Below are 25,357 nucleotides of genomic sequence, written 5' to 3'. Positions count from 1 at the left end.
AGCAGGCAAAGTGGCCGAGCAGCCACGCCCCCCAAGGGGCTACTCTGCTGTGACTCAGAGGCCAAACTCCATCCAGTCTGATAACAGTCCCTTTCAGTTTCATTTAGGTTTTTTGTTTTTTTTTTTATTGCCCATAAACAGAAATTTTCTCATAGTTTAGTTAGCCTCAGGAAATTAAAACCCCCGTGCGTCATCACAGAAGGGCCGGATGGGGCCCTGCAGGCCGGCTCTCTCAGGAAGCCCAGGTGCCGAGCAAGGTCTCCAGGTCTGCTCGCTGGGGCTGGCGAGGTCGGTGCAGGCAGTCTGTACCCTTTTATGTTCACCAGAGAGGCAAAGGTTTGGTATAGATGAGGTTTAATTAATAGAGGAAAGGTTTTTCCCACTTTTCTGGTATACTAACTTCTTAGAATGATTTATATTTCATTAATATATTAAAGAACTGGATAGTTTTATATCTCACTACTGCCCACAATTAGGGAGTTGGTCACAGATCTGACAGGGGACTGCAAAATTCTTTCAGGATACCCTGATTTTGTTTCTTAACAAAAAAGAAAATGTGCACATTCTCATACAGGAACTAAGACACAAAAAAATTCCTGAAAAAAAATCAGATTATTTTTTAAAATATACTTGTCGAGAGAATGAATAAGAAAAACAGATGACCAAAGAAAACAAATAAATGGAAAGCTTAAATAGCCATCAGTTCTTCTGCTGAGCAAAATTGAATGATTTCATGTTATAATGGTTTCAGGATTGTTGTGCCTTGACATATTGAGATAGTTGGAAAATGCTCAGGATATAAACAAAGATTAACATAGAGAAGGTTGCTTCGGATTTCAAACCCACTGCAAGCCAGCCTCAGTGGCTCTGGAGACTGAAACAGGAGGACCCTGAGTTCAAAGCCAGCCTCAGCAACTCAACGAGACCCAGTCTCTAAATAAAATACAAAAAAGGCTGGGATGTGGCTCAGTGGTTGAGTGCCCTGAGTTCTATCCCAAGAAGACAAATTAAATAAACTCACTGCAGGCTGAACATTTAAGGCGCCCAAAGTGTTAACACTGTTCTGTGGAGAACCACGGATAAGAAGGAATCTCTAGATCCTGTCCGTCATCAAGGACCAGGAACAGAGACCTCAGGCCCCTGAGAATCTCGGGGAAACAGCATCCAGTCCGATGGCAACATAGAAGGACGCCCCATCAGTGAAGGGAGGCACAACTACCCGGGCCCTGCTTTCTCCTCACCAGCCCCGGGGCCCACCCTGTCTGTGCACGCATTAGAACTCACACAAGGAGCGTTGGCAGAACTAAACCACGGTGGGAAGAGAGCATGTGGTCAGCTGGCAGCTCTTAGAAGCACCCTTGGGGCCCCCTAAGGACCTGGAGCCTTGTTTTACTTTGCAGCAGTTCAGAAGGCTCCACTGAATCGCAGGCTCACGGTCAGGCCGTGAGGCAAAGCCACAGGTATGCATGGCCGCTTCCTGCGGGAAGGCCAGAAGTCGGCTGTCCTACACTGAACATCCAGAAAGCCCCAGAGGCTGCCAGGCCTTGCCCTGGTCCCACGAGGCGGAGATACAGTGGTTCTTCTTCAGGTCCTGAAAGCCGGTTCTTGAACATGAGTTTTTACCCCAGAGGCTGAAGCACCCAACTCTGGCAAGGAAAGGTTCACATCTGGTAGTCTGCCATCCATCCCTCCTCCTCTCCAACATCCCATCACTCCATGGCCGTCCAGGGGCTCAGCACTGGGCACAGCAGGGTTTGCAGATGAGCAGAGGTCTTTTTATTTTTTTATAGACTGCATTTGGATTCACTGTACACAAAAGGGGTACAACTTTTTGTTTCTATGGTTGTACACGATGTAGAGTCATACCACTTGTGTAATCATACACATACATAGGGTAATGATGTCTGTCTCAGTCCACCACCTTTCATACCCCTGCCTTTCCCCCCTCTCATTTCCCTCTACATAATCTAAAGTTCCTCCATTCTTCTTTCCCACCCCCAATCCCCACCCCCATTATGTATTATCATCCACTTATCAGGGAAAACATTTGGCCTTTGGTTTTTTGGGATTGGTTTATTTCACTTAGCATGATGTTCTCCAACTCCATCCATTTACCTGCAAATGCCATAATTTAGTATGGCGATTCTGCAGAAAACTTGGAATGGACCCACGTTTTGACTCAGCTATCCCAATCCTCAGTTTATACCCAAAGGACTTAAAATTAGCATACTATAGTAACACAGCCACATCAATGTTTATAGCAGCTCAATTCATAATAGCTAGATTGTGGAACCAACCTACATGCCCTTCAACAGATGAAAGGGTAAAGAAACTGTGGTATATATACACAATGGAATATTACTCAGTCATAAAGAAGAGCAGAGATCTTTAAGACAGGAACAGATGGATCCCCCAAAGGACTTCACCAGTGACCACTGGCTTTCACTTTGTATTACAACTGGTAATTTTCTTTCTTTTTTTTTTTTTTTTTTTGGTATTGGGGCACTTAACCACTGAGCCACATCCTCAGCCCTTTTTGAATTTTATTTATAGATAGGGTCTCACTAAGTTGCTTAGGGCCTTGCTAAGTTGCTGAGGCTGGCTTTGAATCTCTCATCCTGCCCAAGCTCCAGAGCTGCTGGGATTACAGGTGTACACCACCACACCTGGCACCAGCTGACAATTTTTTTTGTGGTGCTGGGGATTGAACCCCAGGCCCTGAACGTGTGAGGCAAGCACTCTACCAACTGAGCTATGTCCCCAGCCCCCAACTAGCAATTCTTAATCATTTTTTATTTATGCCCTTTCCACTACAGTGCCCAAAAGACGGATTCAGTGTTTTTTGTTAAACTGTAAATTAAAGACCGATGACACCCTTGAAGAAGGTTTGAAGTGAAGGGATGAGACAATTAACTAGCCATTCATACTCAATTCTACTACATGACCACGTTTACAATCCCTGGAACAAGTCTAGGCCCTGCGACCTGCAAAACCCTCCGCTCCCAGGGCAGTTCCCCCAGTCAGTGCTGTGCTGACCATTAGCACACGTTCTTCTTTCTTTCTGGTTCGTATTATTGCAGCAATATTTCTTTCTAGAAGGAGCCAGGCTATGTATCTGCTCCCATCATCAACTAAATTTTCCTTCGCTGTAAACCTGAGATAGTGTTAGTATAAACTACTGGATATGGAATAAATGATTCAATTTCAATAACCTCTTTTCCTTTGAGGAGACGGGCAGACACCTTTATTAGTATAATTTTGGCTGAACTATATGGAAGATGGCCAGAAAGAGATCACTTTATTAATGTGGAATTGAGAGAATGCAGCAGTTTCCCATTTTATTCTGGGTTATATATTCTACTTTTATTCAACTGGACAATTACAAAACAGCCCTAAGTTACATCACCTTACAAACCCCACAAATCACTGTAAGAACTGCTGCAGAAGTATATCTTCAGCTCAAACTGCGAAAGCAGCATAAATTGATGATTATAATTATTCCCATGGTCTAGAGTAATCGCTTTAGAGATAATGACAGCACCGCGGTGCTTCTTTGATGGTTCTAGGTCTACATGAGATTTTCCCAAGATCCAGATGATCACACTAAACCCAGGCACACAGGTATATTTTGCCTTAATCTCTTTGCCTCCTTTGATACAGGATCTTAACATTTTTCTCTGTATGGAACCAATTTTGTCATATTTATTTAATTGGGCTGCATTAATTATTCTCAGCTGCAAGGAGTTTCTGTTAATTGCCAGCATTTCCCCTGAAATTAACACTCGGTGACCAAATGGGTCCTGGAGTGAGCCTGCTCCTCACACGCGGTCACCTCGGCACTCACCCCACCAAGCTCCACTTGGGGTTGGAATCATATGGTGATGGAATCTGGGGACCCTCTGAGGTGGAGGCTGGTGGTGGAGAAGCTGCCAGTCAGAGGTCACCATGCATGGCAGTCAGGGCACGAGAACAGGACGTGTCAAGTGTGCCTGAGCCGAGTCCATGATCCACCCACAGAACGCCACCTTCCAAAGTGAGGCACCGCCTTCCAGGACTCCACGTCGGGCCCCACCCACGAGACGCAGGGTGGACACGCACCTCCTCCAGTGCATTCGTGAAGGTGGCAGAGGCTCTGAGCTTCCCAGCCCTCAAAACAACCAGGCAACCCTTCCGAGTGCATGGGAAATCCCTGAAAGTGTGAGTGGCCAAGGGGGGGGACAGGTACTAGGTGGGGGCCTAGGTGGGCCCAAGGCCACAGGCAACCACACGGAAGGGACAGCAGTGTGCACTATTTGAGGTCACTATTTTTTGAGATGACTCAGCCAAGAGGGAGTGTAGGCTAGCACAGCCCTGAGGCCTCCAGGTGGAGATGGGCAAGGGTCTGGGCAAGGGGCACCCGAGGGAAAAGCCCTGGGACTGACCGCTGAGTGGAGGGTTCCCAGGACTAAGGCTGAAAAGGTTCACAGCCACGTTTTGATAGACAAAAACTTGAAAACAACAAATGGTCATTATACCAAAACAACTGTACTAAGAAAAAATATCTAGTCAGGGGCAGCAGCACAGCCCTGCGATCCAGCTGCCTGGGAGACCAAGGCAGGAGGATCCCAAATCCCAGGCCAGCCCAGGCAACGCAGCAAGACCCTGTCTCAAAGGATAGGAAGGACTGGGGTGCAGCTCAGCGGCAGAGCGCTCACCAAGCAGGTGCAAGGCCCTGGGGTCCGTCTCTGGTAGTACACGCCCAGGCGCGCGCGCATGCGCGCGCGCGCACACACACACACACACACACACACACACACACACACACATATCGTGGTGTCGGGCACTAAGGGAGCAACACCGTGAGGTTCACCAAGACCTCACACGCTTTGCCACAGCCTGCCCTCACACCTCCTCTTCATTCTTGGGGTGATCTTGCCTTATGCTGATGACCCCTGTTTTAGTCCACTTTTTTCCTGCTGGGATTAAAGGATCCAACCAGAAAATTTTAGGGGAGGAGAAGTTTATTTGGGGGCTCTTGGTTTCAGAGGTCTGAGTCCAGAGAAGGGTGGTTCCATGCCTCAGGGCTCCAGGTGAGGCTGAACATCATGGAGGAGGAGTGTGGCAGAGGGAAGCGGCTCACATCATCAGGCAGCAGAGAGAGAGAGAGAGACAGAGAGACAGAGAGAGCCTCCACTCACCAGATATAAATATGCACCCCACAGCCACACCCGATGCCCACCTCCTCCAGCCACACCCCACCTCCTCCAGGTACCACCCAGTCAATCCCATCAGGGATGAATTCACTGCTTAGGTTAAGACTACAGCCCAATCATTTCTCCCCCAAACCTTCTTGCCCTGTCTCTCACGTGAGCTTTTGGGGGACACCACATTCAAACCATAACATCCCCAAATCTCCACCTTCAGTCGTGACCTCTCCCAGCCTCTGACTGCTGTCCAGCCACGTCCCGGCAAGTGTCCTCCAGGTGTGTCGGGCCGAGGGGCCTGGGGCCCAGACTCCTCGTTTGCACTGACCGGCCTCACTGCCATCTCTGCTCCCACCAGCTCCCCATCCACCTAGCCTGGAGCCCAAGAGTCGCTTTAGAACCTGGCCTCTGCTCTTCCACCCGCCTCCCTCACACTCCACACCCACTGTCAGCCCACGGAGCTGCTCCGCCGCAGGCCCTCCTCCCTCGCTGCTACCTCACTGGGGGCCAATCGCCTGGACACGTTACCTACCAACCACGTCCTCCCTCAAGACCCTCTGTGGCACTCCACAGCCCACAGGATGGTCTGCGCGTGGTGTTCACATGCCTTCTGGCTTGGCAGTTCTCTTCTCAGTTTTCTCTCTGGTCTTCCTTCCCAAGATCCCCGGCGCGTTTGCTATTCTTCCATGACTGCTGACGTTCATCCGCATGAGACCTTTCCTGGGGTCCGAATGCTCTGCTTGGTGGCGGGGCATGTTGGACAACAATGTGACTGTACCCAATGCCACAGAACTGCGGGCTTAGCGATGGCAGCCATGTGGTCTTCCAAGGTGCTGAACTGTTCCACCTCCGCCAGCGCCGTGCCAGGCTTCCACCACGTTAGCTGTATTTCTCCATAACTTCTCTTTAAAAGATGGGGCGGAACACTTGAGAAACCACTAACGATCAAAAGACATAAAACTGACCAAAATATCACAATGCCAAGTGGTGACAAGGTCCCTTAAGGGCGACTCAAAAGCACCCTTGCATCCTTCAAAGCACAAAAACCCACTTGGCACACTCGCCTGGGTCCGCGAGACAACTGTTTCTGAAGTTACTGGAGACTGTCAGCACATCTTCTTAATTTTACAAACTCAAGGGGCTGCACAGAGGGACGGTGATGGGGCACGTGACCCGCAGCCAGACTAGCCAGAGGAAGCAGGCCTCCCACCCAGGTGCCGCCTGCTGAAGCCCAGGGAGAACGAAACCCAGAAGCAGCATCACTCTGAGAATATAATGGTGCAGAAGAAATGTCAGCACAACGCGACCCTGCAAAACAGGTAGCCACTTGGGAACTTCCAGAACTAGGGGCCTGGGATGTGGCTCAGTGGTAGGTGCCTGCCTAGCATGCACGCGGCCTGGGGTTCCAGCCCAGCACTGCAGACTCAGGCCCACAGGTCTTTTAGGATGAGGCCTCCTCACTCAAGCCCTGTCCCCACGTGTACCCTTCACATTCCACCCTGGAAACCCCAGGAGTGGCCACGGCTTCCTCGTTCCTCCATCTGCCTCCGTGGCTCCACAGGAAAGTCCCATCCCTACGTGGAGTAAGTGGCCCAGGAAGCAGGAGCACCACTCTCCACCAGGGCGGCCCCCCGAAGGACCACCTGGCAGCTGTGCGGCTTCGTACTTGGGACTCGTCTGTCCACTCACTCAGCAACTCTGCCCCCAGAACGTGACTGGCTGAGTCAGGCCAAGGGTGCCCGAGCAGCCCCAGCCCACAGTGTGCAGGAACTGGCCCAGGCCTCCTGCACTGTCCCCTGACCAGTGCATGGTCTCAGCTGCTCTGCCACAGCCGCCGGCACCGGAGAGACATGCGGGGAAACGTGGAGAGCCACGGCAAAGCGGATCCCAGGACAAGAGGAGGAAATTGCTGGTCACAGGTCAGGCTGAGGCCAGACAGACCCCAGACACCAGTGCGCAGCTGGCCCTGGGCCAAGCACTCAGCTTGCGAAGTGAACTAAGCGTCACCAACACCAACACAGGGGTGGCAGCCAACACAGAAACAGAACTTATACAAAGTTCAGGTAGAAAGCCAGGCAGAAAACGCCCAGGTGACGCTTCTAGCAAGCCCCAGGCCCTCGTGTTGCAGGACACACACTCTGTGACCAAATCCCTCCCTGCTCCCCTGTCCAGGACGCCCTGGGCTCCGCTCATTACCCGTCCACGCTGACCACCGCTAAGATTTCTCCCAGGCAAACCACCTCACGCCTCATCCTCCACTGCAAACGCTCTTGACCTCTGGGGAGGTCGGAACCTTCCTGACAACCCTCAAAGCCCCGACCCTCTCCCAGGAGCAGGCGCAACTGCAGGGACCACAGATGCCCATGGTGGCCTGGGGCGAAAAGTCACGATGGTCAGGCCACGCCCCTTGCCTCCCCTTTCCTTCATGCATTGACTCTGAGAAGAGCCCAGCAACCAGCCTCCCTTTGAAAGAATTATGTAACTCTGACGAACGTCAAGAATCCATAAGGTCTCCTTCCACCAGGTTGGCCATGACCTCGAGACTGCAGGAGAAGGTCACGTCCCTCGGCTCAAGCGCTTTGGCCTGTCGGACCCGCCGCATCCCTGAAGGACGCGCCCTCCTGGAGGCTGCCGCGCAGATGTACCAACGTGACTTTGCGGGCACTGCTGAGACTCAGTCTGTTACAACTGGCATCGGCTGCCATGGGCAAGTCATCAGAAGAAACTGACCTTGGCAAAGCATATTTTACACTTGAGTGCAGTTCACTGGGTGACAGCCAGCGGGGGGCAGGGAGGCAGGAAGAGAGGGACCGTGCTGGAGCGTGCTGCCCGACACTGCCCCCCACCACCCGGCACTGCACAAGTCACCTCACCCACACATGCAGACCGAACCCACGAAGCCAAATTCTCGAGCTGCTGCTGAGAATCCCATAAAAAGCAATGCTATTTCTAACCTCCCTCACCATGGAAAAATACACCCGCCACCAAGCAACCCAGAATCTCTGAAAGGTTTATTTTTATACTCTTTTCCCCACGCCCCCACCCTAGCCTCCCCCACAAAAATTTTAGGTGGAAAATTTGCTAGCTTTTTAGCAGCTTAACAATACCGTGCTAGGCATCAACTGCAGAAGTTGCTAGCACACTTGAAATTAAAGCAGAACGTTAAAGGTGCTTTTCTGACAGGATTCTATACGCCGACTTGAGAAAATAATATAATCTAATACTATAGAAGAAGACAGAAACCACCAAATAGGCAGAGAAAATCCCCAAGGCCCCAGACCACAGGTAGAAGCAAAAGAAGTGAGAAGTTCCTCTTCTAAAATCAGGGTCCCACTTGCTGACCTGCCTCTCTACACGACCCATCTTTCCCAAGCCAGCCCAGAGAGAGGCATCCATGGCCCCTGGTGCCCGTGCTGGGCTTGAGTTTCTCAATGCCACTCTGAACCTGAATCGGAAGAGTAAGGGGACGGGGGAAGCAGGGGCTCCAGACCTGATCCGTGGTGCTGCACAGATGTAGGCCCAGGGCAGGACGGGCAGCGGGGGGAAGGAGGCACTGGTGATGAACGAGGACTGGAGAGCCAGAAACTTCCAGAAGCCAAGGGAGACCCTGAACCAGGACTCCAGCCATGGGGTCACCTCTCTGATGACAACCTGGAAGGACAGCAGAGGCTCTGACCCCTGCAGCCCAGCTGCCCATGCAGATAGGACATCTTGGTGCAGCTCCAGAGGAACTAACCTGAAGGTGGAGTTTACTCCTGGAAGTTGGGGAGCCGGGCACTCACGCCTCACAGCTGAGTCTGTTTTATTGCTCACTGCCAAAGATGACTTCGTACATACAGCTGGTGAAGACAGCATGACCTGATTCACCAGAACAGAAAGCAGGGCCCACCGTTCAAAGGTAACGAGTGCTCACCCCAGTCCCACTCCTCTTGTTTGATTTTACCCTGGATGTTTAGAATTTAAGGCAAGAACAGGAAGTTCAGGTTGGGCATGCATGGTCTGTTAATTGTCAAGGGTCTCCCCACTGGGACCACTGATCCCACACTGACTCCCCATCCCACCATCTATCAAGGACCTTGAGGGAAACCAAAAGAAGGTGGAATTCTCCCCAACCATATCCTTCTCGTCTGCTGAGAGCCAACCTGATCTAAGGCTGAGGCTTCATTCGCTCAAGAAGAGGCCAGGAAACAGGCAAAGAGCGTGAATGGAGACTCCCTGGCCAGCACCCTGCCACACCAGCTCTGGCAGGACGCCTGGAAGGTCTTCAGGGATTCTCCCGCGTCCTGAAAGAGGACACAGATTGCCACCTCTTCTTTTCCTCCAATCCTCCCACCTACCACATACCAAAATACTGAACTAGGCATCTTCTAAATAATATCCCATTACAAGTCAGAGGAGTTGAGACTCAGAGCTACAACCCAACGTGGTAACCAAGTAAATAAAATCGACAGGGCGAGAACTCAACCCCAAGTCTGCGGCTTGTGACTCTACTTTCCAAAAGCAACACGGCCAAGGGGCAGGTCTTGAGCTCACCCAGGAGGCCCAAGTGATGACATGCATTTAACAGCAGCCTAAACATGCAGACCCAAACCCATTTCAAAGCCAAGTTCCAACCAATCCACTGAACAAAAAGAGGGTCAATGCAAAACGCAAGACCTCCGAGGGCCTTCCCAGACAGGCAGAGCACGGAGCGGCAAGGCCACCTGTCCTCTGCGTCAGCCCTCAGGAATGTCTCGCGGCCCAGCTGAGAGCTGCTTAAGGGACCAAGCTTTACAAGTAACAGAGTGAATATAAATTCCAGGACAGTCAACTGTAAGAACCTATTTTAGAGGTGCGAAAGTTCTTACGACACCTCGGAATCTAAGTCTGTGCTTGAAAATTACCCGTGATGCGTGAAGCCGCATGTGGCTCTGCAGAGACCGCCCTCGGGTCTCGGACCTCTCTGGGGGTGGGGGAGGGGCAAGGCAGCCTTCAATCCAACCTAAAAGCCACATCCAGCACTGCAAGTCGCGAAAAAGTTTTCCATTACCAGTTTTGAAAGTTGCTTAAAATAGCTGACAGAATGAGGTAATCCCATATAAGGAGGGAAATCAGATACTTATGTAATTTTCAAGAATTATTTCTACTTTTGCCAAAGTTTTGCAAATCAAGTTTGGCAGCCCTTCGGGGGCCCCGTCCAGTGGTGTGTTCAGCGACCTGGTGAAGATCGACTTGAGGGCAGCTTTAGTGGGTAAACTCAAGGAGGCAGTATTTGGGATGAAGGATGCAAACAGAACTGCGTCCCCAGTTCCTAGGCCCTGGTGGGGACGAGCCACCGCCTCCTGCTCCAGGCTGGTGGTAGGTGTGCCAAAGTACAGACGGAAAATCGTGCAGCTACTCAGTTCTCACACGTCAACAAAGGTGGGAACTCTGAAGCATCACGCTGCTATGCCAGGGTCACAGGGCCAGATGGACAACCATCCCTGACACAGACCCACCCCGGAGACCCCCTCCCACAAGCCCCACACTTTCAGACCTCTGAGAGTGGAAGTCGCATAACCGCTCCAGGCTGCAACACAGACAGGAACCCGCCACACTGACTCGGCCAGTGGCCCACTGGGTAAGGCCCACTCTTGAGCCCCACAACATCAGGAAGGTTCCAAATCATGAAAGGCCCATTCAAAGTCCAGCACCCGTGTGTCTTGGTGGAAACAAGCTAAATCCCTTCCCCAGTCCCCACCGGTCATCAAAGTCCAACAGCACCATGAATAAAAAGGCAGGGTGTGCCAAGGGGTCTCCAGCAACATGTCTCATCTGACCAGTTCCCTTGAGCATGCTGGTTGGGCACGATCCTTCAGCAGGACGCAGGCCAATGCGGGGGTTGGGGACCAGCCTGGCCCTTATCAAGTCTCCATTCTAGCAAGGGATTTGCCACAAGCCATGGGTACACCACCTGGCACCTTAAAAATCTGGAAGAAATGTATGCCTTGTACTTCATAGACCTTCTCACCTCCCTGAAGAGTCTCGGGTGCTTCCCCACCCGATGCTCCCTGATATCAAACGAAGCCTGACAAGTAGGCAGAACAGGAACCACTGAAGTCACTTAGGAGTTGAAGGAAAGAGGCACAGGGAAGGGAAGGGAGCACGCCTCAGGAAGAGCCGGATGCTCCTGGCGGCCTCCAGCATCTTCCCTGGCTGTCCCCGGGGGGCTGGCTCTGATGGGCTGGGCCTGACAATGTCAGAGGCGACCGAAACACGTATCGTCTAAGCTTCCGACCACAGACACCCCAGTTCCCCGCCACTCAGACCCACCCCACCAAGCGGCATGCACACACACAGGCAGGAGAACGTAAGACAAACGCAGCAGCTCGGGAAGTGGCCACCTCGAAACGGCCAGTGCTGGGACAGACTCTGCTGCACAAACATTGTCACAAAGAAGAGCCGAAAGTCCCACTCACCTTTAAGATTATGAAGAGCTGGATCAGTGCCTGGCAGGTCCCACCGGAGGAGGCGGACGTCTGCGGCTGCAAACGGAGTGCTCACACTACAGAGAGGAAGAGAAGAGAAGGACTTCAGGGAATCAGTTCTGCACTTCTCCCAGCACATTTAACCCCGCACACATGCCAGCTTCCCAAAACTGCTTGAGGGCTATCAGAATAAAAGGCACAAATATCAAAATAAGGACAATAAAAAATGCGAAGATAAGCAGCAAGCATTAAAGGGAAGAAGAGGGGATTTCAGCAAGACATCTGGAGTAAGGGACATGACTGCCCACGCCCTCCATGGTCCCCGGCCGCTGCAGGCGGCGGGCACTCCTGTTGCCATTGAAGACACACTCGCACCTTCACGAGCCACTAGGAACAAATTGTGGACAAGGTCCTGCTTGGGCTGATTTTTGGTTTCCTCAATTCAGAGACCCTAAGTTTGACTGCTTTTCAAGCCAGTCGCTATTTTTCAGAGCAGGGGACCCAACCCAGGGCTTCCCACTGGCCAGGCAGGTGCTCCACCAGCGGGCTCCAGCCAGCCCAGTGGAGAGGGTGTCCTTCCTGAACACCAGGTTGCCTGGCGCCAGACCACCCCACCTCTGGCGAAGGGAGGCAAGCCCACCGCTGTGCTTCCTGCCCTGAAGTCCCCACCCGCCTGTGAGCCCATGAATCTCTAGCTCGGGCAATGACGTCTGTGACTGCGGCCCTCTGTCCCCTCCGCGGCGCACCCTCCCCCGGGCGCTGTAGATTCTGTCCAGGTCCGGCCGCCCGTCCCTCACCCCACGTCGGTGCTCTGACTCCATGTGCACCAGGCGGGAAGGCTGAGCCCCAAGCCTCCTTGGGAGACCTCCCGCGCCTTTCAGAGCCACCGAGGTAAAGCTCTGCCTCTCAGCCCTGCCTGCCAGTGGGTCGCACGCTCCTGTCCAAGGCTGAATGAGCCTCCATCTGTCTAGCCCGTGTGCCGTGCTCTCTCCAGGAGACTTGTCCCTCAAAGCACATCGCTGCCATATGTCACTCCTGAGTGATCCGCCAATGCTAAGGCATCCAGATAAAAATGACTGCGCCTAGCTTGAGGGTCCCACAGAGGCCCCCACACGCACCTGAGCCCAGTGCCTCCTGGGTTTGAACAACTCCTCCCTGTCGATACTGTGAACCTACGGATGTTCCTCTCTTTTCCACGTTTTTATTGGTGCATTATGGTTGTGCATACTGATGCGATTTGTGGATATGTATTCATTCGTAGCTGCACACAGTGTGACAATACAATTTGGCCAGTATCATCCCCAGTGCTTCCGCCCTCCTTCCCCTCCCACTCCTGGGTCCCTTGCCCCTGCTGACATCCCTTTGAATCCCATGACATCTGCTCCCACCTTTCTTTTCCTTTTTCCCCTCTAACTTTTGCTTATGAGAGACCGCACAGGTCCTTAACCTTCCAAGTTTGACTTACTTCCTTTAACATAATGGTCTCTAGTTCCATCCATTTTCCTGCAAATGACATAACTTCATTTTCCCTTATGACTGAATAAAACTCCATTGTGAGTCTCCACCACGTTTTCTTTATCCACTCATCTTTCATGGACATCGAGGCGGGGTCCATAATTTGGCTGTTGTGAACTGTGCTGCTGTAAACATGCTGCAGACATGCATGTATCACTGTAGCATGAAGACTTTAATTCTTCAGGGTAAATACTGAGGAGTGGTCTAGCTGGCTCATACGTGGCTCCGTGCCTAGCCTTTTGAGGAACCTCCATACTGATCTCCATGGTAGTTGTACTAATTTACAGTCCCACCAACAGTGTAAAATGTTCCTTTTTCTCCACATCCTCTCTAGCATTTATTTTTATTTCTATTCTTGATGACTGCCCTTCTGACTGCTGTGACTAAGATCTCAGTGCAGTTTCGATTTCCATTTCCCTAATTGCTAATGATGATGAACACTCTTTCATATATTTGTTGGTCATTCGTATTTCTTCTTTTGAGAAGTTGGACATTCCTTTCTCCTCTCGTTTTCCACCCACTGACAGAAGAAAACAACGCACTTCTGATTCTCCAGAGCTTAGGAATACCTCAACCGGGACTTCTCTCATTAAGCTTTCCAGGACTCAGATGCTGAGATCTCTTGGGAAATGACAGAACTGTCCTGGTTAGGGCAAAATATCACACAACTCCATGGTGGAAGATGCCCTTGTATAATCCCTTCCCTCGAGCGAGGGAGTAACTTGTAACCTGCTTCTAACAAACAACACAGGTGCCCCCTCCCATCAGGTTTCCCTGTGTAACTACACAGGGGGAGGTTTCCTCGCTGCCTCTGAAGAAGGAAGCTAACAAGACAGGACCCCACCTGTGAAGGGGCCACGTGGCAAGGAATGCAGAGGCCTCTGGGAGCAAGGAACAGGGACCCCAGCCCTCCAGGTACAAGCAAGCTGACTCTGCCGACAACCTGAATAAGCTTGGGAGTGGACCCTTCCCCACCCAAGCCTCCGGATGAGAACGCGACCCCTGAGCCACCGAGACTGTGAGATGAGGAGCGTGGTGTTAGGCCTCCGGGTTCAGGACATTTTGCCACGTAGCAATGTAAAATTAATAGATCTACTTTAGTAATAGATTATAAAATATGTACCTACTAAATGCAGACATAACCAGCACATCGGAACAGCGCTCCCTGGTGCAGCAATGCAGACCTTCATTTCTCCCACGCCTGGTGGGCGAGAACTCATCACCATCGTCCTGACATCCCAAGACTTTGCAGAGTCAACCACTGAGACGCCCTCAACGCTGTTTTAAAAGAATCAAACTAAAAGCGTCATGATTCGTGGATCTCCATATACTACCATAAGGCCACGGTAACTGCATCGGTCCCTCCTCCTGCCAGGTCCCTACCGCCAAAGTTAATTTCAAAACAGCTGGAACATCTTGGGCTTCTGCTGTAGCCCAGACACTGAAGGCCCAGTTCCTCCTGTGCCTGTCGCTTCTTTCTACCTGGGAACCTGAGTCCCAGCTTAGAGATGTCGCTCTGTAGTTAGCACCTGGGTCTAAGAGCCTTGATGCTCCTCTGGCATTTAGCTCTGTCACAGCTCAAGGTCAAGAGCAAAACTCCCCCAAGAAAATTTTCAGAGCAAGAATTTGTGATTCCTTCTTAATTTTCCATCTGTATCAATAAATCTGTCATTCCCAAACAAAATGAAAAAGTCCTGTGTGAGTCCAACAGGCTCTAATTCTGACACATAATTCTGAAGCAACTTCCCAACAATCTTTTTTTTTCAAATGTGTTTTTAGTTGCCAATGGATCTTAATTTTACTTATTTATATGCAGTGCTGAGAAGCAAACCCAGTGCCTCACACATGCCAGGCTCCACCACGGAGCCACAGCCCCAGCCCTCCTGACAATCTTTTTCAAAAATTCTTTAAGGGTTTTTTAACTTTTATTTTTAAATCAGTGACTTTTTAACTCCCTGAACCAAGATTTTTATCTAAGCTCTGTTTAAAATAAAAGTTGAAAGCCAGCTGTGGTGTGCACATTCGTAGCCCCAGCTCTTCCCGAGGCTGAAGCAGGAAGATTCCCCGAACCCATAATTTCGAGACCAGCCTTGGCAACATATTAAGACAATGTCGCTAAGAAATAATAATCAAAGAAAAGCAGAATGTCTAAATAAAGTCAGTTTCTGTTACTCTTAAGAGATAAATTATTACTTTTATTACAAAGAATACTGCAACTAAAATTGTGTCTTAGATTTTGAAAAGGCTGATTTTAATAATAGGGATATTTTTAAATATTCAAATTAGTCAAATTATATATAAGGTACAAAATAAAAACTTCATTCATTATAGAAACTTGTCATACTCCCCCAAAATCTATATTCAGGAACTTATTACACATTCCCGTTCCTTCGCAAATCACTTTGTAAACATGAACATTATCTCCAAGGCTTATCCCCAGATGCTTAGCTTCTCAGACAGAAGGATTCTCACACCCAAGCCAAGAAAAACTACAAACAGCAGTTCCAGAACACAAGGCAGAGTTCCAACAAACTCACCTCCTCTTCCCAGCATAATCTGTCCTCTCGGGCCCGTCTCTAGCTGTGAAAGACAGCCAATGGCCCACAGCTCGGAATCCGCCCCGGCAGGGGTGCGGCACGAAACCAGAGTCCAGGCAGAAGGGGCAGCTGCCCAGACTGGAGACCAGCCCCAGGTCAGGGTGCGGACCCGACACCCCACTCTTTCTTCCCCTGTTCCAGAGAACAGGAGTCTTCTCCACAGTCTCCATAACACAGCTCTACACAAAGTCCAGTCAGTGCTTCACACCAGAGACTGAGTGTGATATCATGTCTCCACTTAGGACTTGAGGGCTGCAGAACCGTTCATCCAGAGACAGGGGAGAACCAAGGAGCACAGCCGCTCACTGACAGTGCTGGCTGCCTTCCTCCGCGCTGTCCCCTGCTGCTCCAAGCATCTGAGGAATCCACAAGTGGCTTCCAAAGTGTTAAAGGACAGCATCATGGGACTAAGCATGTCACCACCCCCAACCATCTCCTGGATGACATCTTCCTGGCATGTTTGTGCCCGTGAGCCCCTGCGAAGCAGGGCAACCAGAGGGAGTGGCCATGAGCAGGCCACCGCAGGGACACAAAGGCAGAGGGCACTGCACCAAAGGGATGGAGCCCCACTGACCGTCTATTTATCGAGAGGTGCTGGGGACTGAGCTCAGGCTCCCGCACAGGCAAGTGCCATGCCACTGAGCTCTCCTTCACCCTCACAACCTTCTCACTTCCTCTTTAAGGTCAAGGAAGAAACGTGTTCCAAAGAAGGGTTCGGAAAAGCCTGGCTGCAGACTTCCTTCCCTTCTCTGCCCCGGGCCCCACTCCAGCTGAGAACGGTCCTGTGAAGTGCAGCCATGAAAAACAGCGAGGCCCGGAGACAGGCAGCGGGCCGTTCCGTGGACATTACCACTTGGGATAGGAAAAAACACAACGCTGTTCCCAGAACCTTGAGTGCTGCGGAAGGAAACGAAGGGTAAAGGACACAGTGGTGCCCCTGCAAGGAAAGGCCATTCCAGCGGGAGGTGGGCCCGCGTCCCCTCAGACACAGGAACTCCTGCATTGTCTCGTCGGCTCACTTCACCTGCGCTCCAAGAGAGGCACGCGTGTATTACATATCCAGTACCCTGTCAATGCCACCTTGCTTTGTTTTGATGCTCTGGTCACAGCTGGTGGGCAGCACCCCTGAGTGACATCATTCTCTCACTGGGTCACGTGGCTTCAAAAGGAACTGATGCTGAGATATACTGATCATGGGGTGTCTTCTCTGGGGCCCAAGGGCCAGCACCAAATCCATCCCATGCATGGAGTCCAGCCTCAGTGGATTACCAGTGGCCAAGGTGGCCAGAGCCACCCAACAACAGGACACCGACCAGTGGCCTCCTGTAGAGCCCAGGCCTGCTCTACAAGGCCACCCCTACCCAGGGACCAAGGAGGCCAGTTCCGGCCGGCCACCCCACCACGGCCTCAGATCTGGTCACCTGTTGCCCAGCAAAGCCTCGGCAGCCACTCCACTGATGCACCTGGAGCTCACAAACACTCAGGAGGGCCCACTGGGAAGCACCTGGCAGACGCACCCCGCCAGGAGAACCCAGAGGACAGGAGAGCCAGAGGCCATCTGTGGGCTGTCTGGCCTAGATGGAGTCTTCTTATCCCCAAATAGAAATAAAGGGCCTCTCCAAAGCAGATGAAGGCGAAAGGTCCATTTTGCCTGCTGGGAGAGAACGGAGCAAGGTGGCCGCCCTGCCAAAGCATCTCCCCCAGCTCAGAGGCCCCGACTCCAGGCCTTTGCTAGGAGACTGGAGAAGAACCCGGATTCTCCTGAGCTGACACCCCTGGGTGCTTCTAACCAAGCTCAGGCAGTCCAGACTCTGCCTGGCTCCCACACACCTCCCAGAGGCCACGGAGCTGGAATGTCGGACACGGGAGGAGCAAAAATGGAGGCTCCTCAGTCCTCCAACCTGTCAGCCGGGCGAAGGCCGTGCATCTGCCTAAAGCCAAACAGCTTTCCTGTCCTCCAGCGCCTTTGGCTTGAGCACTTCATAGGTCTCCTGTTTTCTGGGTTTTTAAAAACATGCCATTTTTTCTCTTCTCTCCACCCCTCAATATTGTCATTAACTGGGGACCCCAGAAGAGCAGCTTCAGAAGAAAATTCCAGGCACAAGACCAGCTTTCACATCTATCACCTCTCATCCTCAGACACTCAGCTCCAGTCCCGTCCACTGAACTGAGCAAGGAAGGAATCAAGGAAGTCAGAGGTGAAGGGTCATGACTTAGTTGCACAGATAGGTCAAGACATTGACCTCTGCCTTCCTCAACTGTGGCGCACCTACCACTGACATCCCCCTGTGGCAGAGCCCACACAGTGGGACAGGGCAACTGCCGCTGGCATTCTCAGGACACATGTCCTAACAACCTGCACATCCTACACTCAGCCTGGGCCCTGGGCCCTCCACTGCCCATCGGAAAACAAGGGAGGCTTCTCGCAAGGACCAGTCCATGACTGCCACACCCTGCCCGGAACACCCTGGTCCTGAGCTCGGCCTCAGACACTCCACTCCCGGCTCTCTTTGACCTCCCACTGGGAAACTTAATGGATATATCATGCACGCAGGGTTATGATATTTAAACACACACACACACACACACACAGATCTGACTTTTTTAAGCTTCTAAAAACAATACTCAGCCTAACTGTCTGAAACACACCCCATCTTCTACTGCAAATTACTTTTCTAGTGCTGGTTTTGACCTACTAAGATGATTTTATAAAGGGTGAGTTTGGACCTGCATAGAAGAGCAAGCTCCAGCTACCAATAAAACTTTGCGGATGTCCTGAAGGATGGATGATCCTTTCCAGCACAGCCCTGCAGGACTCATGAACCAACCGGAAAGCAAAGAGGAGCTCAGTGTTCTCTGCTGGAGCCAAACAGAGCTCACCCCATCTGCACTATCTGTGCCTGAACTTTGCAAATAAAGCCTGGAATCCAATATTCCGAAATAACTTGATGAAAACACATTCTACTGCTAAAGTGTCTTTGTCTTGGCTTTCACTGCCTCAGTAACCTCGTCCAGGGTCATTCCAACAGGCCTGGCACAAGCGCAGCTTTGCACTCCACAGCAGGCTTCGCTGCACCCTGCAGGTCAGCCATGAGCCCCAAGCTCACACGCTCCCAGGAAGCGGAGGCCCTGCAACGTCCTGCCACAAAGCACTAGACAGCCCGACTCTTCGGCAGACCAAGGCAGCCCTCCGAGCTCCCCTAAAGTGTGGTTCGAATCTGACAGCGGTGACATCCTTCAGATGTTAATGGGGATGTTCCTGGACAGAGCCAGGGAAGAGTGGTGTGCAAAGCACCCAAGGGGACACTAAGAAGAGGGAGAAGAAGAATACGGAGAGGACACCGATTTCAAAGGCAGCATCAGGCCTGGTGCAGAAACCATAACCTGCGCAGCATGAACCAGGAATAGACACTGGGAGAAACTCCCACACCACCAATTCAGATGGACGAAAAAGCAGGGGCAGGGCGTGGGTGGGACGTGCCAGCATCAGAGGAAGCCATCACTCAAGTGGGCTTCCCCTCAGGGCCAGGGAGATGGCCACATACCCTACTTCATGTGAAATGACCTAGTCTCCAAATAGTCCCATGTTGCCTGAATTTGATAACAAATAAATGCATGCTTCTACTGCCTGGCTAGAGCCCAAGCACAGAGGGCAACATCCGACCGCAAAGACTATCACTGTCACACAGGGGGACCGCTTCCCTCTGCAGGGTCATGAGTTTTGTTTAAAACATTACCAAGCCCCTCTTCATTCTATACCATGCTCAGAAGTATGCCCAGCATCTTCTCATGAGACCATCAGAAAGAGTACTACTGGGAACCCTGCCCACCTTAGAGGCCAGTGGTGACCAGCTGTGGCCTGGGCGACCTGCTCGACCTGCTAGTGGGTTCCTAAGGGTAAAAATGAACTCCCGGAAAAGACAGGCCCTACACTAAGTTAGCTCTCTCTTACTCGAAACCATCCCGACTTTCCTCATTCTTGTGGGTTTCGTTAAACCAAGAAGCCCAGAACACTGTAAACTGATTTGCTAGTTTCCATACTTGCTGCCAAATTTCCACTTCTGCAAAACCAATTTGAAGCCAAAAGAAAAAAAAAAGAGTAAAGCTAATCTTCTAGTTCTCCACATGGTCCAATTTATTCAGAATGTGGGTAAAAAGTTGGAAGACAAGAAATCAATTGTTGGCAAATAATGTCAAGGTAAATCTATGGTCTTTATTTTTAAAGTCACTACTTTGTCTCAGAATCACTTCCTCTTCCAACTTCTGGAAAGCTGTTTTTGGTTTTTTGTTTTTTTTTTTTTTTTAAAGGTGGACACTGCCAAACAATAGCCTTGTTATAAGCCAAAGTGTGGTTATTTTAAGGTAATTGTTTTACTACCTTTTAGCTAAAGGAGTTCTCGTGAAAATCCATCCAAACCACTAACTTTGTTAAGAATTTTTACGGGTTGACAATATAATACTGCACACTTCCAAACGTTTGAGGGTTTCATTTTGTGCATTACTATGGCTTTTAGAGCAGCACAATCTGAAGTCAGAGGCAGAGGTGAAGGAAAGGGAAGCTGGAGGGAGAAACACTTGGAGTGACTCAGAGCAAAACCCCATTAGCAGGAAAACCAAACCCAAGGGCAAGAGGTGATGCTGTGGCGATAAGTACTAGACGGAAGAGTAATTTTGAAAGCATGAAGCATTTTGCATCTGCTGACTCATTAAAATATCTCCTTTTCTTGGAGTCTTCAGTAGTCAGCTCAGGGATGCATCTAAACACCCTTAGGCCCTGTGTTTTCAGATCCTGAGGTGAAATGAGTCCTCACTTAGATAGAATCCAAAAAGCCAGGATACTCAAACCACTGGGATTCTTGAGAAGCAAAATTAAAACCACACGAGGAGACTGGCCAGCTTCCTGAAGACAAGAGCTGTAGGACACAATGAGGAGGGGAACAAAGGGACACAGAACACAACTGTGCTCCTGGCCTCAGAGGGAAAGCACCGCTCCACAACAGCTTGAAAAGCACAAGAGTAAACTTTAAGTATAAAAAATTGGTAAAAGGAAGCATTGGTCTGCCACAGGACCTTAAACCAAAGCTCAGAGGATGGTTAGTGGCACAGCCTGCGTCAGTCCTCACCACAGGGAAGCTTCTGCCAAGCATCCCCAGGGAGTGCAGGACAAAGCTGGCTCCTGATCAGTCCACCTGAACAGAGGCCTCCGGCTTAGACCTGGAAAGGCAGAAGGGACCTGCAGTGGAGCCCCGCCACGTGTACATCGGCAGAGAGCCTTGTCCATCTCAGACTTGGGACTGGGCTGAGCGAAAACGGACAGCTAGCATCGGGCACAGAACACTGTGCAGGTTGTTTCTAGAAAGCAACTCATCACCCAGGCTGCGCCCCTGAAATCCTACAGTCCTGAGAAAACTGTCCTCCTTTCCAAATGCCACCACACGAGTGACAGGGAGAACTGGCACTGCAGGTTTTAAAATAAATAGGTGGACCACTCTTCTAGGGACTGCTAATGCTATGGGCCTATGTGCACACACAAAACACACACACATGCACGCACGCACATGCACATACACGTGTACACACAAAACACATGCACACTCACAAAACACACACGCATACACACATGCACAAAAAATGTGCACACACACACAAAATACACACGCATGCATGCACACTCACAAAACACACACACATGCGCACTCACGCACACAAAATGCACACACATGCATATGGAAACAACTAGTGATTGTAACAGAGTTTTCAAACATCCCAAACATTTCTCTGATAATCTAAAAGTGCATGGCCAAAAAAAAAAGTGCATGCATAACTGCCTACAGAAAATGTTTCTAGTAGAATTAATTATTTGGTCCTTACAAGCAAAAAATGCATTTTTGGAAAAAATGACTGCTAATCTTTCAGCATGACAGTATAGAACACTTGTACCAACCTCCTGTTTGCCACCACTACCCTACCCAAACGTAGGCCAGAACTCAGGAAATGTTATTACCCCAAGAGATTCCATGTGAAACTGGATCTATGATGGGTCCACAGAAGAGATTTCCAATCTCAACAGAAAATGAGAGATGCAACATTTAGTATCACTCAGAATTCTGTCCATTTCAATCTAAGGGTCAGTGATTTCCACCTTCTGAGGTTGTGAGTGAACTTGTGACTAACACCCAAAGCAACTCTGAAGCTAGGGTGGGACAGGGCTCCAGGGATCTGTCAGGAGCCAGCCAGGACCGCAGGACTGCAGGGCTGGGCTGAGGCAGGGCCAGTGATGCTGGGCTCACTCTGGAGCAGCGTCCCTCTCCTCCAGGTGAAAGCTATGGCAAGCTGCCGCCCAAATGTGAAGGCCACTCCAGCAACTGTCCTTCAATCTAAGATGATCATTTCACCAACTAAAAACAATAAATGACATTCTCAGCCACACCCACTCCAAGCCCAGAACTGCAGAAAACAGCCCTCGGAGACGCTCAGAATTCTCCTGCCTCTGGACACAGGAGTATCAGGCCAGAAACAAAAGAAAAGAAAACCCCTGGGTCTGTCAGCTCCCTGTGTGTCACACACACTTGTCCTCAAGGCTGATGGGCTCACACCAGGTGAAGCACTGGGCTCTGGGCTCCAGGCTGTGTGTGCAGACAAGGAGCAACGCCCTGCCCTGGAGGAGCTCCCGGGACTCCCTGAACACCCTGGCAGCTGGGGAGTGGTGATTTATGAAGACTATTTGTGGAAAAATGGCCTTCTGTGTTTCTGGGTCCAAAGGGAGAAGCAGGGAGGAGACCCAAATAAGTCTTTGTTTTAAAAGTCTGGGCAAGTGCTACACCCTGTTCCAGCTACGGAGCAGCTATGTCCACGGAGCCTGGCACTCCTCTTGGTCACGCTCATGCGGCCACTCAGCCCCGACGCCCGCTTTGCTGCTCTGAGTCGGAATCTTGGTGGCGGGGTGACCAGGAATCCACATTTGAGCCAACTCCCAGAATAATTCTGAAGACGCGCCGACATCGAGAACCGGAGCAATAACCCAGGTCAGGCAGACCTAGGTGGGAGGAAGAGGCAGTTTTCAGAGCTGGAGGAAAAGGGCCCATCCAGGGGGCTGTGAAGATCCTCCAGAGACAGAGGAGCTAGCCCAGGAGGCTCTCTGAGGCCTCAGCTCCTCCCGACTGAGCCAAAACCGGCAGGTCACCTAGGGAGATTACTTCAGTAGACTTTACCAACGGCCAAGCCAGCAGCCCGGCGTGGGGCAAGTGTGTGGCAAGTCCTTGGGTACACACACCCACGGGGACAGGAAGCCCCTAAGGGACTGCTATGAGCTACCTCCCCTCACTGAGAGTCAGCTCTGATGGGATTTGTTTAATGGATCCAGGAAGAGGAAGAGGTGCCTGCTATGCTCCTGGGCCATGGAAGAGTTCCTCTCCATTACACAAGAAAAGAGGAGACGCCTAGAGAAGTGCCTGCCTCAGTCGGCGGGTGTTGGTGCCACACGTCGGAGATGGCCAGGCTTCAGGCAGAGGACCCGGCAGCATGAGGTCACTGGGAAGCTGCAGATCACTGGGGGTCAGCTGAGAAACAGAGAAAAACGGGGCCAGTGGGAGAGGGGACGGGAGGCAGGGAGCCTGCCAGCCACACAGACAGGTCCAGCCTTCACCTTCCAAAGCCAGAAGTGATGGGCCAGGCTTGTGTGTGAGGGCGCTAAGATGGTTCTCGGGATGGGTCCTGGGCCAGGAGGACGGGCATCCTCTGTGATCTCAAGGAATGCACACTGGCTCAGCTCCACCCGGCCCCATCAGAGCAGCTGCCTGTGAAGCAGCCCCGAGGCCGTCCTGACCCACACTCCAGGAAGGGTGGACAGATCTGGAGGAGAGAAAAAGCAGGCAAGGCAGAGAGACAGCCACGGAAGTCCACGCAGCGGACGTGAAGAACGCCAGGCAGCCGCTGTGGGGCCGGGGAAAGGAGTAGTGTGAGAAAACACAGCAGGTGAAACCCCAGGAGCTGGCGATGCGAGAACGGAGAGCCAGGCGGGTAAGGCGTCCAGCCTCATGGCTTGGGCAACACGCCCTTTCATCGAGTGGAAGAGCCAAGGGCTCTTGTGTAAGTCACAGGTCGATCCGCCAAGGCTGCCTCCACCTTGACGCCACCGGTTGCTTACCAGCCAGCTGTAAGGAAGACTGTCAGGAAGACTGCGCTGCAAGTGCTTCTGTAAAACGACACAGTTGTGAGGGACACCCAGGCGCCCTCTGCAGATACGGCCCTCACCACTCTTCAGCAGCGCACCTCGGAAAGCTTTGCGAACAGAAATCAATCCACATTCAAAATCTGGGAAGAAGAGGAAGGCTAAAGAGAAATGGCTTCTCACGATCCAGAGCGCAGCCATTGCTTCGGCACCCAGAGGGTCTCCAAACGGAAAGGAAGTACGGCACGACAACTAACACAAAACACACGACGGAGCTGCGCGCCAACTGCTGTGAAGAAGGATACTGGGCTCAGGGTCTGCAGAAAAAGGGCCAGTTCTTAAAGAGCTGTCCTCACCAAGGGCCAGTGCACACCTCGCGATGGCAGACTCTTGGAGGACATTCGCTCTGCCTCTATGTTCTCATCTCATCATTAAGTATGGGTGTGTCTGGCGTTGGGGACCTTCCCTTGGAAAAGCAGCAAGGCCTACCTCAGGATGAGACTCAGGGGAGCTTCGAAGCGCCCCAGTGTCCAGCCCATGCTTTCATGACCAGCAATACAGAGCTCCACCTGGCAGGGCTACATCCTGGAAGGTCCCCTGCAAGGCCACGCAGGAGCATCGGCAGTCACCTCATCCCTCCTGCCTTTGAAATCGCATCCAACCAGCCTACAGCAGCCCAGGCTGGAGGGGAGGAGCAAGGCCTGAGCCGCGGCAGGGGTTGGAGGCGGCACACAACCTTCCCTGAGCCCGTCTGATCTATTAGATTCACTCCGGGGTTCCAGTACAGCTTCCCCCCAAAATTCTAAAGTCATGCTGACCGTACTCATTAAAGGAAATAAGATAATTAACCCAAGAGAAGCCGAAGTTCGACTGCCACCCAGTAAGGACCTGCGCACAGCCAGGTAATGTCGTCGGACTGACCCGGGACCAAGAACCGACACCCACTTATGATCATAACAAACACTTAGCCTGGCTGGCCGTGATTCAAGCACTTTGTGGTACTGATTCTTTCCATCTTTTAAGAGCTCTGTGAGGCGGGGGAAAACCCACATCTGCCTTTCAAAGATGTGGGGAATAAGGCCCAGGGTGGTTGACAAAGCATCCAAGATCACACAGCTGGTGAGAGGCTGGACTGGGACTGCCCTGGGCAGGCTGGCCCAGAGAAGGCTCCCCTACCACTCTGCTCCAGCAAGCTCCTGCCTCAGGCTCCATGCAGCCTCATGGGGCTTGGTCCCCAAGGCCCTGGCTCTTCCCGCCCAGCACTCAGAAGGCTGGCATGCATGCTCAGCCCCGTGCACAAAACCCTGAGGGCCCTGCGGTGCCCAGTTCCCCATTTCTGAGGTGGTCTCTGCTCCCAGGCCCTGGAGGCATTTGCACTCCCGCCACCTCTGCTCTCTCTCTTGGGCATGTTGCAGGTACGATCCAGGCCTGGTCGGTGAGCCCTAC

At 51.6% G+C, this 25,357-nt stretch overlaps 1 protein-coding gene across 9 annotated transcripts in view; it reads right to left on the bottom strand.

Annotated features, from left to right (window-relative positions):
• The window catches only part of LDLRAD4 (low density lipoprotein receptor class A domain containing 4), a 363,714-nt gene that overhangs the window by 299,673 nt on the left and 38,684 nt on the right, over nucleotides 1-25,357 (bottom strand). For 7 of the 9 annotated variants that reach the window (XM_079108897.1, XM_079108898.1, XM_079108900.1 and 4 more), the window contains exon 2: nucleotides 11,621-11,706. The exons of 1 other annotated variant lie outside the window; for it this stretch is intronic. The gene's annotated coding sequence lies outside the window, so the exon portion shown is untranslated. Of the gene's footprint in view, nucleotides 1-11,620; nucleotides 11,707-12,004; nucleotides 12,317-25,357 lie in introns of those variants that run through there. One more of the 9 variants, XM_079108908.1, reaches the window with a different exon arrangement.

Source organism: Sciurus vulgaris (assembly GCF_902686455.1).
Source record: "Sciurus vulgaris genome assembly, chromosome: 13".
NCBI lineage: Eukaryota > Metazoa > Chordata > Mammalia > Rodentia > Sciuridae > Sciurus > Sciurus vulgaris.
Note: the sequence above shows the minus strand (reverse complement) of the source record. Positions and strands in the feature narration are given on the sequence as shown.